The 16,350-nt window shown below is 36.4% G+C and overlaps 1 protein-coding gene across 9 annotated transcripts in view; it reads right to left on the bottom strand.

Moving 5' to 3' along the window:
* Positions 1 to 16,350, bottom strand: part of HMBOX1 (homeobox containing 1) — a 242,499-nt gene that overhangs the window by 174,434 nt on the left and 51,715 nt on the right. For 2 of the 9 annotated variants that reach the window (XM_072634822.1, XM_072634826.1), the window contains exon 2: positions 5,895 to 5,986. The exons of 6 other annotated variants lie outside the window; for them this stretch is intronic. The gene's annotated coding sequence lies outside the window, so the exon portion shown is untranslated. Of the gene's footprint in view, positions 1 to 5,685; positions 5,774 to 5,894; positions 5,987 to 16,350 lie in introns of those variants that run through there. One more of the 9 variants, XM_072634823.1, reaches the window with a different exon arrangement.

Genomic DNA, 16,350 nt, shown 5'->3' with positions numbered 1-16,350 from the left:
ATATAATCATAGATTCAGAGATGGAAGATACTTTAAGGTAATCTATTCCAATTTCCTCATTTTAAAGTTGAAGAAACTGGGCCCTATAAAGTTATGGCAGAGCAGAATTTGGATTAAGGTCTTGATGACTCCAAATTTAATACTTTCTCCAGTGGACTATGCTGTCTCCCCAAAACAAAGGGGAAAACATTATGGTGCCTGTCTGCCACGTTAATCTTTAAACCTCTGTACCTATGGCATTAGATATACAGTAGGGTTTAGGGAAAGGTGTGGGAATCATCACTGCTGCCCTGGAAGAAGATTTATAGCAGGGCCTCTGGCCAGCAACCTGTCCAGCCCTAGGCCCCAAAAATCCTTTTCACCCCTGAGGCAATGGAAAACTCCTCGCAAAGCTGGCACCAGAGGAACAATACCTTCCTGAAGCACCCAAAGGAAGTAGTATGGCTCCAACAGATACGGGGTGTAGCTGATACAAAGTATCTAATTAGCATGCAATTAGATGATGCCATAAAACCTCTCTCTCCAGGGACAAGGCCCTTTCATCAGGGCCTCTTCTTGAGAGAGAGGAACAGGTTATGTTGGGCAGGAAACAGCTCAGAAAACTCTGAACTTGAAAGGAAAGCAGATGATAAAGTATCAGAGACTATCAGGACAGAAAAAGGAGAAAACTTCTAATACCTGAACACAACACAAAAACTTTTATGACAGTCAAGTTAGGCTTCAGAATTTACTAGTGGATCTTAATTCAGTTGTTGACATCCTTCCAGTGCCCCAACAAGAAAGTAGTGGCAGGGGGTTTAGTTTTGGAAAGAAAGTTTAAGTGCCAGAGGAGGACTCTGGGAAGCTGCTAAGGAGCCCCCTGGCTTTAAGAACCCAGATGTCTGCTTTTCTCTCTGGTAACAATGGTTAGACACCTGTACCTATCTGTAGAATTACGGTCAGACAGAGGAAGCCATGTTTGTTGATTACTTTGGGGTTCAGGGTGTTGACTCCCCTGAACTAGGTGAATGATATATGTGCTTGACTAAAGGACTGATACATGTGCTTGATTAAAGTTACTGTTAACCCCTCAAAAAAAAAAAATGAAACCAGGAGCAGAAGTGGCAAGAGGAAAAATTTGTGAGGCTACCTGCTTCCTACTGGAACCAGTCAGCTAATAAACATTAAGCAAATACTCCCTTACTTACTACCTAGGTGACTGAGGCTGGTCATTTTCACCTCTCTTGGTCTAGTTTTCTTGTTTGTAAAATGAAATTAATAAGAGCACCCTATCTCAAAAGGCTGTTGGGAGCACTTTGCAAACCTTAAGGCATTAGATCAGTACTGGATATTATTTTTGTTATTATTATTATTATTGGTAAAATGAGAATGTTGTGCCTATTAAATTTTCTTCCAGCATTTAGAACATGATCCAATGATAATTCTAAGGTTCTGTGTCTGGAAAGCTTTCCACAGTACACTGAGGAAGAGAATGAATGAGAAAATTACTTTGCAAGGTTGAGGGTTTTAGGTAGCACTGAAATGTCTGAGGGGGCAACTGACAGTTAAAGACATGGAAGGGTACTGTGAGAGGGACCAAGTTTAGAAAAGTAGGGTAAGGGATCATAAATGTAAAATACTTATTGTGGTAACAAATGAGCTTCCTAGTGAAATGGGTATTACATGACTAAGAAGAGGAAATCAGGCTAAAGGCCCAACCCTAAGAGACTTTTCCAGTCAGTTGTAGGGAGAAGATGCAATGGAATAGTCAATCAGTCAAAAAACATTTAAGCGTTGAGGGAACAAAGAAAGACAAAAGACGGTTCTTACTCTGAAGGAGTCCACAGTCTAATGGGGAGACTATTTGCAAACAACTTGGTGCAATTTGGTTATTTGCAGGATAAAAGGGAGAAAAACAACTGAGGGAAGGCACTGTTAGTATGGTCAAGAAACTTAAAGAGAACAGGATACATATTGAAAGTTGAAATCTAAAAGGATAGCGCGACTATGGAAAAATATGGTAGTAGGGGATGCAGATGTGAAAGTTTAGCCGAAGTTTAACTTATTCAACGAACAGGAAATAGAAAAACCATGGAGATGGACGGAAAGAGGTTACTCAAGGCTTTGCTGGGAATCAAGACACTTATTTATGCAGTAGCTGCTTTCCAGAGTGAAATCTTTCAACTGCTCTAAAATATTTCTTTCCTAAGCCACTGAAAGCAATGACATCATGTTCTTGATTAAATGCCAACATTTTTTCTTCAACCTAGACTGTCAGAGTTAAATAGTGCAAAAATAAAAGAGAAAGGTTCAGGATGGGCTTTAGGGGAAGTGAGAAGAGAAAAGAATCAGGCTGAAGGTAAAAGAAAAAGAATATAATATCTTAAGCAAATGCTGGGAAATATGGAAATGACAGAATAGTGGTAATTTCTTTTAAGTTGAGAAATTTAAAAGCTTGATCATTTGTTCTATTACGGAAAAGATTGACGAGTGATTCATTATATTTCTTGCAAACCGCTTTCTAGTTTAGCATAAAGAAACTCAACTAATGCAGGTGTACCATTTAAAAAAAAAAAACAAACCTCTTCTCTAATGTTTAATAGATTTTGGCATAGTCAGCCCATAAAAGGAAAAGAATTCTTGGGTGGGGCCCTCCATGAAGCTAGCTGCTTTAATTCACACATTGTTTTCAGGAGCACAATCTGATATCTTGTACTTACAGAATAGCTAATACACAAACACACACACACACATATGTATACACACACATACACATATCAGCCAACATTTATGTAGCACTTTACAGTTTGCAAAATGATATGCATATATACATATACATACATGTACACACACATATAAAATACTTTATCCTCACAACAACCCTAGGAAGTAAGTGCTATTATTATCATCATCTTACAGGTGAGGAAATTCAGGTGGGCTGAGATCAAGTAATTTTCCCAGGGTCACATAACCAATAAGTAACTGAGGCCAAATTTGAACTCAGGCCTTGATCCACTGCTCTATCCTCTGTACTACCTAGCTGTCAAACAAGTACATGATAAGAAATGAAATTTCTTAGACTCAAATAATAAAGATTCAACAGGAGATAAAAAGAGCCCCACAGACTAAATGCATCATGTCAAAAAGCAGTTTCCAAAACTGAAGCACAAAGTATTAAAGTATAACATAATGCCTTGGCACATAATTAGTATTCAACAAGGATTATGAATTTGAGTTTACATTTCTATAAAACTTCCTTCCTTTCAAAGACCTTTATACTCATTATCTCATTTGGATCTATAAGATCCAAGGTTGTTATAAACAACCTTGTATGTATGGAGGTAACGTATTCTTAGCCCCTTTTATATATATGAAACTTATTTTCCCAAAGATGCTGCAAGTCAATTTTATAGCCAACAACAAAATCAAAGTCTCAAAATCAAAGTCTTTAGAATTCCGAATTCAGAATGTTTTTTTCTTTTCCCCAAATCACACCAAACAGTCTCTTATGGAGCAGTTCAAAAATTAAGAGCCACTACACTCCCTGGAATCCAATCTCGGAAATAACAACGCTTACACTGGAAATTAAGTCTGACCATTTTTTTAAAAAGTTAATCCTTAATCTTCACATATAAGTGGAGGAATGTGGCTATTTATGAGAGCTGACATCTAAACTACAAAAAGCCACAAGTGGATGACATAAAATTCTGGTCTGGAGAAGCAAAAGTTAACTGAGGGGCTGAAATGAACATACTAAAAGAAAGCTACCAGCTCATCACTGAATGAAATTATTTTTTATAAAAACAGAAACAAAAACAAACAACCCCTCCAACATCTCAGTCAGATAAGCTAATTCTGTGGATCCTAACACCTCCCGGATAGCCTTTACAATAAGCTCATCTGAATATATTGTGATTAGTCTTCGAAACAGATCTTCATTTCTCTAGTTCTTTTTTTCTCCTTGTTTACAGTGGATACAACCATAAGGTATTAAATGTTTACTGAACTTAACTGGGATAAAAGATAACCTGAATAATATCAACACAATTAAAAAGCCACTTCCATCTTAAAATCAGACATTTTTTTTTAAACTAAAAAGAACTTTAAGATCATGCAGCCTAACTTAATTTTCAAATTTTGGAGAAGTTAAGTGACTTGGTAAAGGTCACACAGCCAATTAGTAGCAGACTACAGAACCTGGGTCTCCTGACTCTAAGGCTGCTGTATGCTTTACAATGATACAATTCACGGATGCAAAAATCATTTGGCCCTGTTCTCATTATTCATTTGGTCAATGGGTAAAGCAGGTTTATTTGTTTTTTCCCCTTTCCCTCACTTCCAAAAGCTGGGGGTGGAACCAACTCAAAAAGAGAATTCAATATTAAATGGAAGTTGTCGCTATGGAGTACAAGACATAATAACACAATTAACTTGTCTCTGAAGTAAATTACTCTATAGCAGGGGTCATGGGTTACCACCCAAGTTAAAGTTAAACTTGGCTTGATTTTATCTGATATTTGGCAAGTATACTAATGCAAAGATAACTGTTCTGATTAAAGTATTAATATCCTAAGAAGAACTTGCAGTCTGTAGCAGCTATTGCATTTAAAATTAACTAATAATGACTAACTTCTGATAAAATAATCAGAATTTCAAAGGAAACTATTATTACGTAATAACTTACACTGATAATCACAGCCGAAATTCTAGCTTTTTAAAATGCAGTTTAAATTGAGTGTTCAGTTTCAAAGTCATCTATACCAATGTTCTCTTCCCTTTTTCCCATAAAACCAACCCTTGGATGCTGTTGTACCTTTTCCTTTTCCTTAACATAAAACAAAAACTGTTTCAATTCTATATTACATAATTAGAGTTTTATGTTACTTGACATTAATTTTAGCAGATGTTGAAGGCTGAGACTTCTTTTGCTTTAAAAAAAAATAAAAAGAACCTTTAAATTTCTTTCACTTGTGTATGACTCTTGATAGATTATTTTTCTCTTGTGAGTGAGTAGCCCTTGATAGAAAAAAAAGGGCCCCTTAGTTTTGCTATAAAGAAAGCTAGAATGTACAATGGATGAGTCTTAACAACAATCTGTTTTTAAGATACTAAGAATCTCATTTTCTTGGTGCCAAGGACAAGTGGATCTGTAAAGCAATAGAGTTTGCCTCACTTGACATGAAATCATTTTTTTAGTTCAGTTTTTCTAATGTGTTCTTGGGAACCACTTCACTTTCTTTCATTTCTCACTTGTATAATTAGATGGCTGAAGTACTGTTCACTCTAGCCACAACTAGAAAAGTGGAAGGAGGAAGTTTCTTGAAAAAAAAAAAAAAAAACTGCCTGACAGCAAGTCAATTTTACTATGAAAATTCCCTTACCCAACTCCAGAGTGTTCTCAAATTTGCTCTTTTGAAAGACATTACTAATAAATACACTGCCGATAAAGCAACTGGTTTGGCACACACAAAAAAATTCTTTATACAAATGAATGATATGTATAAAAACAAGATCAGCAGTTTTCTCCATAAGGGAAACTAATCAAATGATTACATGAGTTTGGGAAGAATTTGTGATTTTCATTGCCAGAATAACTCAAAAAGTTAACAAGTAAACTAGGAAACTTAAATATCAATCATAATACTGTCAAAATGAAGTCACTAAGTAGGTATTGTTTGCTTTGAACAGTGAAGAGGAAAAACTCACTGGCTAAGGGTCATGAGAGGCTGAACATTTAATTTTCTATCCTTTTGAATGGCATGGTAACTTCTTCAATGTATCCTCTACGTCAGGGGTTCTTAATCCAGGGTCCATGAACTTGGTTTAAAAAAAAAATAATTTAATAATTTTATTCCAATATAATTAGCTTCCCTTGTAATTTTTTGCATTTGGTTTTATTAATTTAAAAATATTACTCTGAGAAGGGGTCCACTGGCTTCACCAGACTGCCAACGGGTCTATGCACAAAAAAGAGTTATGAACTCCTATCTTCATGTATGGTATTGTCCTAGGGAAAAAAAAAAGAAAGTAAAGTCTCTTTAGTCTTAAAGGAGTTTTAAAAGTCTTTTAAAGTCACTCTAGTCTTAAATAAGTCTTAAATGAGTTTCAAGTCTAAAGGAACTAGTTTAAGTGTCAAGCAGTGTCAGGTTAGGACTAACCAAGAAAATAAGTTCCAATCTTTCCTCTTTTTAAGAAAACTCATTTTTACACTTTTGTAATTTATACTTCACAAACACCATATACCATAAGCATTTCCCTATTATATAAAAGAAAAAAAAGACTGCATATAATTCCACAAATCTCTATTACAAATGTCTTATTTTTTTAAAAAAGCACAATGAATTAAATGTTTTAAAATTTTTAAAACTATCTTGCTTATAAACTATTTCTCACTCCATACTTTATCCTATTCTCTTACATATTTTTAAAATGCTTCAATGATCCATCATCAATACCACCACTTACAGAACCTCTCCAAAATACTTCCACTGCCAACCTAAAAAAACAATCTTCCATTGTAATAAATAAGTCACAGAAAACGTAATGGTCGTGTTTCATTCTGCAGTTCAAGTGTGTCAGAAGGTGGGCAGCATGCTTCATCATCAGTTCTCTGGAATTATGTTCCCAGTATTAATCAGCATTGTTTTCAAAGTTCATTTTCTTTACAATGCTATAAACACTGAATAAACTGTTTTTCCGGTTCATGAAATTTGTATGCATCAGTTATGAAATCTTTCCAGGTTTCTTTGAATCTGTTCATCATTTCTTAGACATAATTTTTCATTACATTAACAAATACTTTGTTAAATCATGCCTCAAGGATGGACATTCCCTTATCACACTGTTCTTTTCTACAATAAGTGCTACTTTACATATTTTGTATATATGAATCATTTCTCTTAGGTAAATCTCTTTTGAGTCTAAGCATAGTAGTAGCATCACTGGGTTCAAGGTTATACAGTTTTAGTAACTTCTGACACGCAGTTTCAAACTGCCCTTCAGAACAGCTAGCCCATTTCACAACTCCACCAACAGTGTATTGGTATGCCTGTCCTCTCATGACCCCTCCAAAAACTGTTGTTGTTGTTTTTTTTATCTTTGCCACTCTTTGGTCGATGTGACAAGGGCACCTCAGAATTTCTAAAATTTATGCTTCTTTGATTATTAGTGATTTGGAGTACCCCATTTGATTTCAAAATGAAAAAAAAGCTATAGTGTGGAGTTAGATCACAGACATTATTTTTTAGGCTTGCCTCCAAGTGACATCTATTTAAAAATATAGATTCATTCTTAAAGAATATTTCCTACCACTAACAGTACTTAAAAGAATGTACCAAAGGCAATTTCATAAAAGGAGAAATCCGAACAATATGTTGAACAATAGTAGAATCCCTGGAACAAGTATATATAGCCTTCCAAGGTGTCTATTTTGAAAGTGAGAAATATTGATCTGAATGTATAATTTTTAACATATTTGTTTAAAAACCAAAAATAAAACAAATAACAAGCAGTCTCATTATCTCATAGTTACACATCATCTCTTTCATGCCCCTTCTAATACACCTATAACATTAATAGAGATATAGTAGATGCTCAACCAATAATGCTTAACTGAGTCACTTATTACTCAATTATCAGCTAAAGATTGTTATCAATAAATAAGCATTTATGGAACACCCACTAGGTGTGTATTACTTTGCTATAAATCACTACTTACAGCAAACACTGGAAACATTTCAACATTTACAGAAACAGTCTTAATATTATAAATCTTTGGGACTATATGTCCTAGAACACAAATTTAACTACTCTAAATCTAAGTGGTGACACTTAAAGAAGGCCAACACACCACACAGGATTACTTAAAAGTAAGTGGAGCATTACTATAAGATGGATATTAACAGTGCTTTATTTAAATACAAGTAAAAACATCAAATTTGGCAAACTCAAATTAACTATGAAAGAACAACAGTACAGAATATCTGAAAAAGTATAATTTGATTAGGCAAGGGCTCATAAAAGTAGGGCTATGCCTGATTATTTTGTTGAAGCTCTTCAACATACATCCACAAGTAGAGAGCAGTGGATATAAGTTATCAGAATTTCAGGAAAGCATTTGCTTCAACACTGCCTAACACATTGATTTACACAGTAATAAAGTAGCCTCTCAGAGCAGGGGTTTTGAAATAGCTTTTGAAATATGACTGAGGGATACAAAGCAAGAATTCCTGCTCCAGTAAAAGATAAAATCAGGATTATAGAAATGCATCATTAGCATACTGCTTTAAAAGGGGGAATTATTTTATCAGGCTTTGATTAAAAAATCAGACAGAAAATGGAGTTTTTCTAAAAGTTTTGCTACATGTGTAAACATAATTCAATTCATATGACATCTATAATCAGAAAAGGTTAAAGGAAACTCCATAGATGAAAAGATATAGGAAGAAAAATCAAAGATTTCTCAGGGAACAACAAGCAGAAATTAACCTGTCACATTCAGTCAATCAATCCAATTTTCCATGGGGGAAAATAATCAGGTAAGTATTGTTTAATATCAGAAGTATCATTAACTTTTAACTTGTCATCACTGAGGGCAAGCCCCACAAATCACAGAGAATTAGTAAGGTGTACTAAGTTCCTCATTATAACTTATCAACTATAACTTATAACTTAAAACTCCAACTAAAATCAGAGCTATAAATGACAGTAAAGTTCTCACCCTTGATGGCAAAGCTGCTGAGATTTTTCTTAAAGAAGAGGAAGGACTGCCTATCTATGACAAAGTAGTGTTCAGAAAGTTCAATCGACAACCTAAGACTCAATTTCCATTCCCAAAGCTACTACTTAGTAGGTATACATTCCTGGGTAAGACTCTACATCTTTCAGTCTGTTTGCTCATCTATAAAATGAAACTAGGGGACAAAAGACTTTCTTTCAAACACTGCCACAAATATTTTTTAGTTGTATGACCCTGGTCAAATCATTTAACTTCTCTGAGTCTCAGGAAACTCTAAAAGCTTATAAACTGCACACAGGATCCAGTCTGGTCAGAAAAGGAAGTTCTCACACAAGGAAAATAATAGATTCCTGACATTCCGGACATTCACAACATACAGTAGGAATAATAATACCTAAAGTCTGTCCATAGTCTTTCTCATTAGCTCTCATGTATTTAATTATCATCTCTAAGTTGATAATTCTTATATCTGTTGTTGTTCAATCATCTCAGTCGTACCTGACTCTTTGTAACCCTATGTAGGATTTTCATGGCACAGATACTGGAATAGTTTGCCATTTTCTTCTCCAGCTCGTTTTACAGATGAAAGACAAACAGGGTTAAGTGATTTGCACAGGGTCACATAGCTAGTAAGTGTCTGAGGCTGAATTTGAACTAGGACTTCCTGACTTCAGATCAGGCACTCTATTCACTGCATCACTTAAATTCTAATTTCTCTGCTAACCCATGGTCTCGCATCTCAAAATGCCTACTAGACACCTGAAACTGGATGTTCCATCAACATCTTAAACTCAACATATCCAAAAGTGAACTCATTATCTTTCTCCCTATTACTACAGAGGATATCACCATGCTCCCAGTTACCCAGGCTCACAAGCTAGGCAAAGTGTCTTCCTTGCCTCCCCACTCTCTCTCATCTCCCCTGCCCCCCCAACCCTCATTTCCAATGTGTTGTCACGTCCTATTGTTTCTACTTTAATAATACTTTTCATACATGACCCCTTTTCTCCTGACACGGTACCACCCCTTGCCTTTATCACTTCACATATGGATTACTGTAACAACCTGTTGGTTGGTTTTTCTGTTTCAAGCCCCTACACACTCCAATGGCTGTCAAACTGATCTTAGAGCATGGATTGGAACATGTCATCCCCATAGCCAGTAACTGCCATGACTCTCTATTGCCTCCAGGAAAAAATATAAAACCCTCTGTTTAGCATTCAAAGCCATTCATAACCTGACCCTTTACTATCTTTGTAGTATTCTTAAACCTTACACATTGCCTCAGAGGCAGATGGGTAACGTACTAGATAAAGTATCAGACATAAAGTAAGGAAAATCTGAGGTCAAATCCAGCCTCAGACAACTTAGTAGATATGTGAACCGGGGTAAGTCACTTAATCTCTGTCTGCTTCAGTTTCCTCAACTGTAAAACTGTAATAATAATAGCACCTATTTCCGGTTGTGAGAATAAAATCAGTTTAACATATGTAAAGCATTTAGCACAGTGACTGCACATACAAGATGCTTGATAAATGCTTGTTCCCTCACTCCTCTTCCTCCCATGTGCTCTGTGAACCAGGAAAATGGTGGTCGTACCAGTACTCACACATGATCCTCCATCTCCTGACTCGCAGATATGACGGGTCTCCTTTCTTCAAACCAAAGACACAATGTGTAGTTACTTTGTTACAACAAAAGGTAGTAACTTGTAAACTAAAGGTTTCTAACATATAACTTGTAATTTGTTGCAGAGATAACCGCTAATTCTATAATAAAATTAGTTTCCCTCATTTTTAAATTTCAGTAGTTATAAATAGCTTTTGCTATGTTATGAAAATCTTACCTTAAGAGGATCAACATGAATGTATGTACATCTAAATCCAATCAGAATACATATTCTGTGGGTAGCAAGATAAAATTAATTGTATATGCCAAATTCCATTATAATGATTATAATGTTCATGTAAATCTTAGTGAAAATTCTATATAAATCCCATTCATTTGTGCATGTACTTTAACTAATACAATATTTTCTTTATTTCCTCCTGCATACTGATAAGAAAATTTTAAAAAGTTCTTTCCATATAATTTCTCTTATACAAGTATTGTCTTTTCTGCTTTGAAACCATAACCATAACTTTCAACCAAGAATTTCAGAATACTAGTTTAGTAACTGAAAAGCAAAGCTTTTCTTTACTTTAAATTCTGGTTCTGACACAATGAATTCACTTCAGACAAAGAAAACTTGCTGAGCCTTAGTTTCCTCACTAGCAAAAGAGGAAGAATTATTATAGTGCCCATCTCACAGGTGGTTGAGAAGGCAGACTTTTAAAATTTGTATTACTGATATCTTTTTGTAATATCACCTTTCTTTCTAAATGTACTTCTCTCCCTCCCCTCTTCAGAGAGCCATCCCTTTAACCGTTTAGTCATTTCAATCATGTCCTACCCTTTGAAATCTCATTTTGGGGTTATCTTGGCAAAGAGACTGGAGTGATATGCATTTCCTTTTCCAGCCCATTTTACATATGAGCAAAGTGAGGCAAACAGAGTGAAGTGGCCTGCCCAAGTGTTTTAGGCCAGATTTGAACTCAGGAGTTCTTCCTGATTCCCAACCTAGTGATTCATCTACTTTGTCACCTACCTGCCCTGCCATCCCTTTTAACAAAGTACAAAAAAGAGGGAGAAAAAGCAGTGCAGCAAAATGAAACAAAAGGGACTTTTCTAACACAAAGATGCAACCAAGTCCCTCCTGTACTCGATAAACTCCTGTGGTTCCCTAATTACCTCTAGAGTCAAATATAAAACTCTTATTTGGCTTTTTAAGTCTTTCACAACCTGGCCCCTTCCTACCTTTCCAGTGTTCTTATGCTATGCTCCTCTCCACGAATTCTAAAACCCAATGACACTGGCCTAGCTATTCCTTACCTGTTATAATACCTCTCCTGCCTCCATGCCTTTTCACTGGATGTCCTACCTGCCTGCAATACTCTCTTTACTTACTTCCACCTCCCAGCTTCCCTGGCTTCCCTGAAAACTCAACTCAAATCCTATTTTCTGAAAGATAATTTCCTTTCTTTTTTGAATTTTTTATTTTTCCCAATTACATATAAAAACAATTTTTAACATTCATTTTTAAAAATTTTGAGTTCCAAATTCTCTCCTTCCTTCTCCTTTCCCCTGCCTGAGGTGGTAAGCAATTTGATATAGATTATACTCATGCAATAATGGCAAACATATTTCCATGTTAGTCATGTTGTGAAAGAAAACAAAGATCAAAAACCTCCACAAAAAATAGAATGAAAAATAGTATGCTTTGATCTGCATTCAGACTCCATCAGTTCTTTCTCTGGAGGTAAAGAGCATTTTTCTTCATAAGTCCTTTGGAATTGTGTAGGAGAATTTTCTAAGTGCTTCATCCATTACTAATGTCTTTCCTCTAAGATTGTCTTCCATTCACTGCATATACTATATATGATATATTGTATATAATATATACTGTATATACTATATATGCTGAAGCCATTAACTGTTTACCTCAGGTTGAAGTCAATCCCTCTCTAGCTGAAACTGAAGAGGTTTCGAATGCCATTAGGCTCCTTTCCTTTGGCAAAGCACTTGGTGCTGATTCTATTCTAGCTGAGATTTACAAGATAGGGGGCCCATTGCTCATACAAAAGCTGACTGAAATTTTCCAGGTTATATGGCAAGAGGAGATTATTCCCGCAGGAATTCAAGGATGCCTCCATTGTCCACATCTATAAAGGTAAAAGAAATAGATCGTCCTGAGACAAATACAGGGGGAATCACTAGAGACTTCCTTAATAGGCTAATCCTTCACCTGGAAGATGGTCATCTACCTGAGAGGCAAAGTACTTTCAGAAAGGTCTGAGAGATTTATGGACAAGCACAGTTGTGGAGTTCTGAGCTACAAGTAGAGCTAAAACCCACTAAGTCCAGCACCAATACAGGGAGCCCTGGGGGTGGGAGGGGTCATTTCCCAATAGGCTGCTTCCTGGACTTCATCATGATTTCACAAAACTCATCATCCTGGAATATCACATCAACTTTGAAATTCATATCCTGTCAGTATCCCCTAGTCCTAGGAATCCTAATCCTCCCTCCTTCTGACTAGAGTTCACAAAGCTCTTCCCAGAGCCTCCATTTATAGAGAGTACCCAGGGCAGCCAGGTCATGTTTCCCACCTGCTACAGGACTAAAATCATGTGGCTGCTATACCCCCTTCCCAAATGGATACTTTCCCATCCTCCCATTCTCCGCACCAACCCATTTCAGCTTTTTATACAGTCTTCCACCAAGAGATTGTGAATTTCTGGAAGATAGGAACTGAATGTCTTTTGTCTTTCTTAAAATCTTAAACACTTAGCACAATGCCTCAGGAATAGCAGGTGCTTAACAAAAGTTTACTGACTGATAAGAAGCCTATTGGGGGAGGCTGCCTTAAAAAAAAAAAAAAAGGCAAGGTTAGAAACAAAGCATATCAAAGCTTCTATGCCAAAAATTATTTTGATACATATGAAACCTTTCGATCTTTGACTTCCTTGGGATATATTCCTAACAGTGGGATATCTGGGTCAAAGGGTATGGATGTTTTAGTCATATTTTCTTTGAAAAATTCTAAACTGCTTTCCAGAAGGGTTAAGATCAGTTCTTAGTTCTACCAAGAATGTATGATTTAATAGTGCTTTTCAAACCTTAAGACAACATACAAATATAAGTTCTTTTTATTTTCACATCAAGCAGAATATGCTTTGCTCCTCCTTGGGTGAGTCAAAAAAGTTAAAGAAGCAACTAGTTATGTCACATTGGCTGATTCACTAGTGAGCACTCATTTCTCTTATTTTAGGTAATAATACTATCAGCTAACTGCCTTTATATGCCCTTTAAAAATTTCAACTCAATACTTCAGGAAGGTTCTTAACACCTGATGTATGTCATTTTGGGGTTCCATGAAAAAGCAATCTTTTTTTTTTCTCTCCCCCTGATAAACACTCCTTATATATATACCTTTAATGACTAAATTGAATGAAAAAAAGTTTTTAAATTTCAAAACTGAGACAAAAGAGGTATATAAGAACTCAAATATCTGCATAATACCACTTTCTACCCACATACAACGAAAAGTTTAGGAAGAAAAAGGAAAATTATGACAGTGAATATTTTTCACATAATAAAAATTCAAATATACAATACTCCAATTTGAACAATGATCCAGTTTGTGTAGATCTGTCTTATTTTGAACACCTGGGCAACATTTGAAAATCAAATTTGGAAAAGTCAAAAAATTGGTTTTATTTTAAAATTTTTCAAAATCCTTTTTGAGCTCTTCCATGGCCTGAGCCCATGGAATATTTATTTTGGATGTGTGGGATACAGAAGCCTTGACTTCTGTGTCTTTCCCTGATGGTAAGCATTGTTCTTCCTCATAGGAAAGGAAGGGAGGAGATATCTGTTCACCAAGAAAGTAGCCTTCTATGGTCTTATTTTTTTTTTCCTTTTCTGAGCATTTTCCCAGCCAGTGACTGGACTTCTGAGTGTCCTCTCCACCCCCACCTCACCTCCAGATCCACCCAGCCAGTGCTTGGGGTCTGAGATTCAAATGCTGCTTCCCAGCCTCAGGGCTTTCGGCAGGGGCAGGGCTGCTATTTAGTGTGAGATTAAGTTCAGGTGTTCAGATGCTCAGGTGGGGGCAGGGCCGCCTCACGGGGCTCAGTTCCCTCAAGGGGTTTATGCAGAGACCTTCAACAATGGATTCAAGCTCCTGCCTGCTTTGGGAGCCCCTTTCTGCTGCTGCCTCTGCTGTTGCCTCCCGAGGGGGCCTGAGTTATGGGGACACCCCACTCCCCTCTTGACCAGCCAAAGAGACCTTCTCACTGACCTTCAGCACCTGTGGGTGGAGGGACCTGCGCAGCTGCTGGAGATTCTGTCCCTGAAGCCTGCTCAGATCTGCTCCTCTCGGTGCCACTTGGCCAAGGCAGGGCTGGGCTCTGCTCTGGGTCTGGGGCCCAGCGGACCTTTTGCATGGGTTTTTCAGGGCTCTCTGGAACAGAAATCTCCTCCACTCTGTTGTTCTGTGGCTTCTGCTGCTCCAGAATTTGTTGGAAGTTCTTCTTTACAGGTATTTTATGGGCTGTGGGTTTGGAGCTAGCATATGTGTATCTTTCTACTCCACTATCCTATTTTTAAATTTTTTATCAAGTAAAATGTTGGCAAACTCTTCCTTGGTGCCTCCTACATAACACTCTATCTCCCATATTTGGACTTTTGCACAAGATGTCTCCTGAGCATAGAATATACTCTCTCTTTATGTTTACCTCTTGGATCCCTCACTTCAAAGCTCAGCTCAAGCACCACTTTCTACAAGGTCTTTCCTGTTTTCTCCACCTGCTAGTGCCTTACCAATAAAAGTTATCTTGTATTTTTTCATGTATATATGTTGTCTTGACTGAAAGACTATAAACACATTGAAGACTGGGACCAGTTAATGTTTGTTTCTGTATTGCCAGTGCCATGTATGGATGTGATGGAAGTGGGTGGAGTGATTTACACAGTAGCTGCTTAATAAATGCTTCTTGATTGATTCATGAGCAATTGAACAGTAATGCAAGAACTTCATTTAAAGGGGACATCATTACGTAGAAAAATTACAACATATCTCCTACAACATGGAAGTTCAGGGGTCTAAGATGACAAGATACAAAGTGTAGCTATTCGAAACTTCATTAAGTTGGTGAAAATTCCCAGTGAAATGGGAAACGACTATAGGATGTATTTTAAAAGTATATTTCCTAGAAAATGTGTGCATTAACATCATGGGGATTAATTGTTCATTTAACTAATTTTTCTCTCTGGGAAATTAAGATGATTAAAATATACATGGTCTGACTAATTAGCCCATTAAGTAGATTGTTCAAATTACAGTTCAAATGACAGAATTAGTCTCAGAGAGGACAAACAACATGGCACGGTAGACACAGAGCCGACCTGGGAGTCAAGCAAGACAAAACCAAATCCCACCTCATGTACAGCCTGACTATGGGACCCTGGGCTGGTCCTTAGGCAACTCTACAAGACTACATACTGTAGAGAAGGTACTAACCTGCACTGGAAAAGCATTTCCCCATCTGAGAGAGTCTCCTGTACAATCAAAATCACAGGTCCAGTTCTACTGTTAAATCTATTACTATTTTTTGTTGCAATTTTTTTATTGTCCATTAACCCTATATTATTTTCCAAACAACATAATGAATTTCAACAAAAAATTATTATTCTATATTCTGCTTCACGTAAAACTGTTTAAGAAGATCTAGTACATCAGATGAAGAAACAAAATTCCCTCCATCTCTGAGTGATTATCAGTGTAAAGTAGATGATAGGTTTTAAGATGTAATCTCTAATGTCAGTTGGTTTTGTGTAGCTGCTTTTCTTTGTTAGGATGAAAGTTACAATAATAGTTTAATATATCCCCAGTGCTTATCACAGCTCGCAGCACATTGTAAGTTCTTAATAAATGCTTGTTGACTAACTAGAATGTAAGCTTCTTCAAGGCAGAAACAGTTGTCTTTATATTTATATTTCCTTGCACAAATACTTATTATTTATTGCAGAAA

This window comes from Notamacropus eugenii, chromosome 1 (genome assembly GCF_028372415.1).
Source record: "Notamacropus eugenii isolate mMacEug1 chromosome 1, mMacEug1.pri_v2, whole genome shotgun sequence".
NCBI lineage: Eukaryota > Metazoa > Chordata > Mammalia > Diprotodontia > Macropodidae > Notamacropus > Notamacropus eugenii.
Note: the sequence above shows the minus strand (reverse complement) of the source record. Positions and strands in the feature narration are given on the sequence as shown.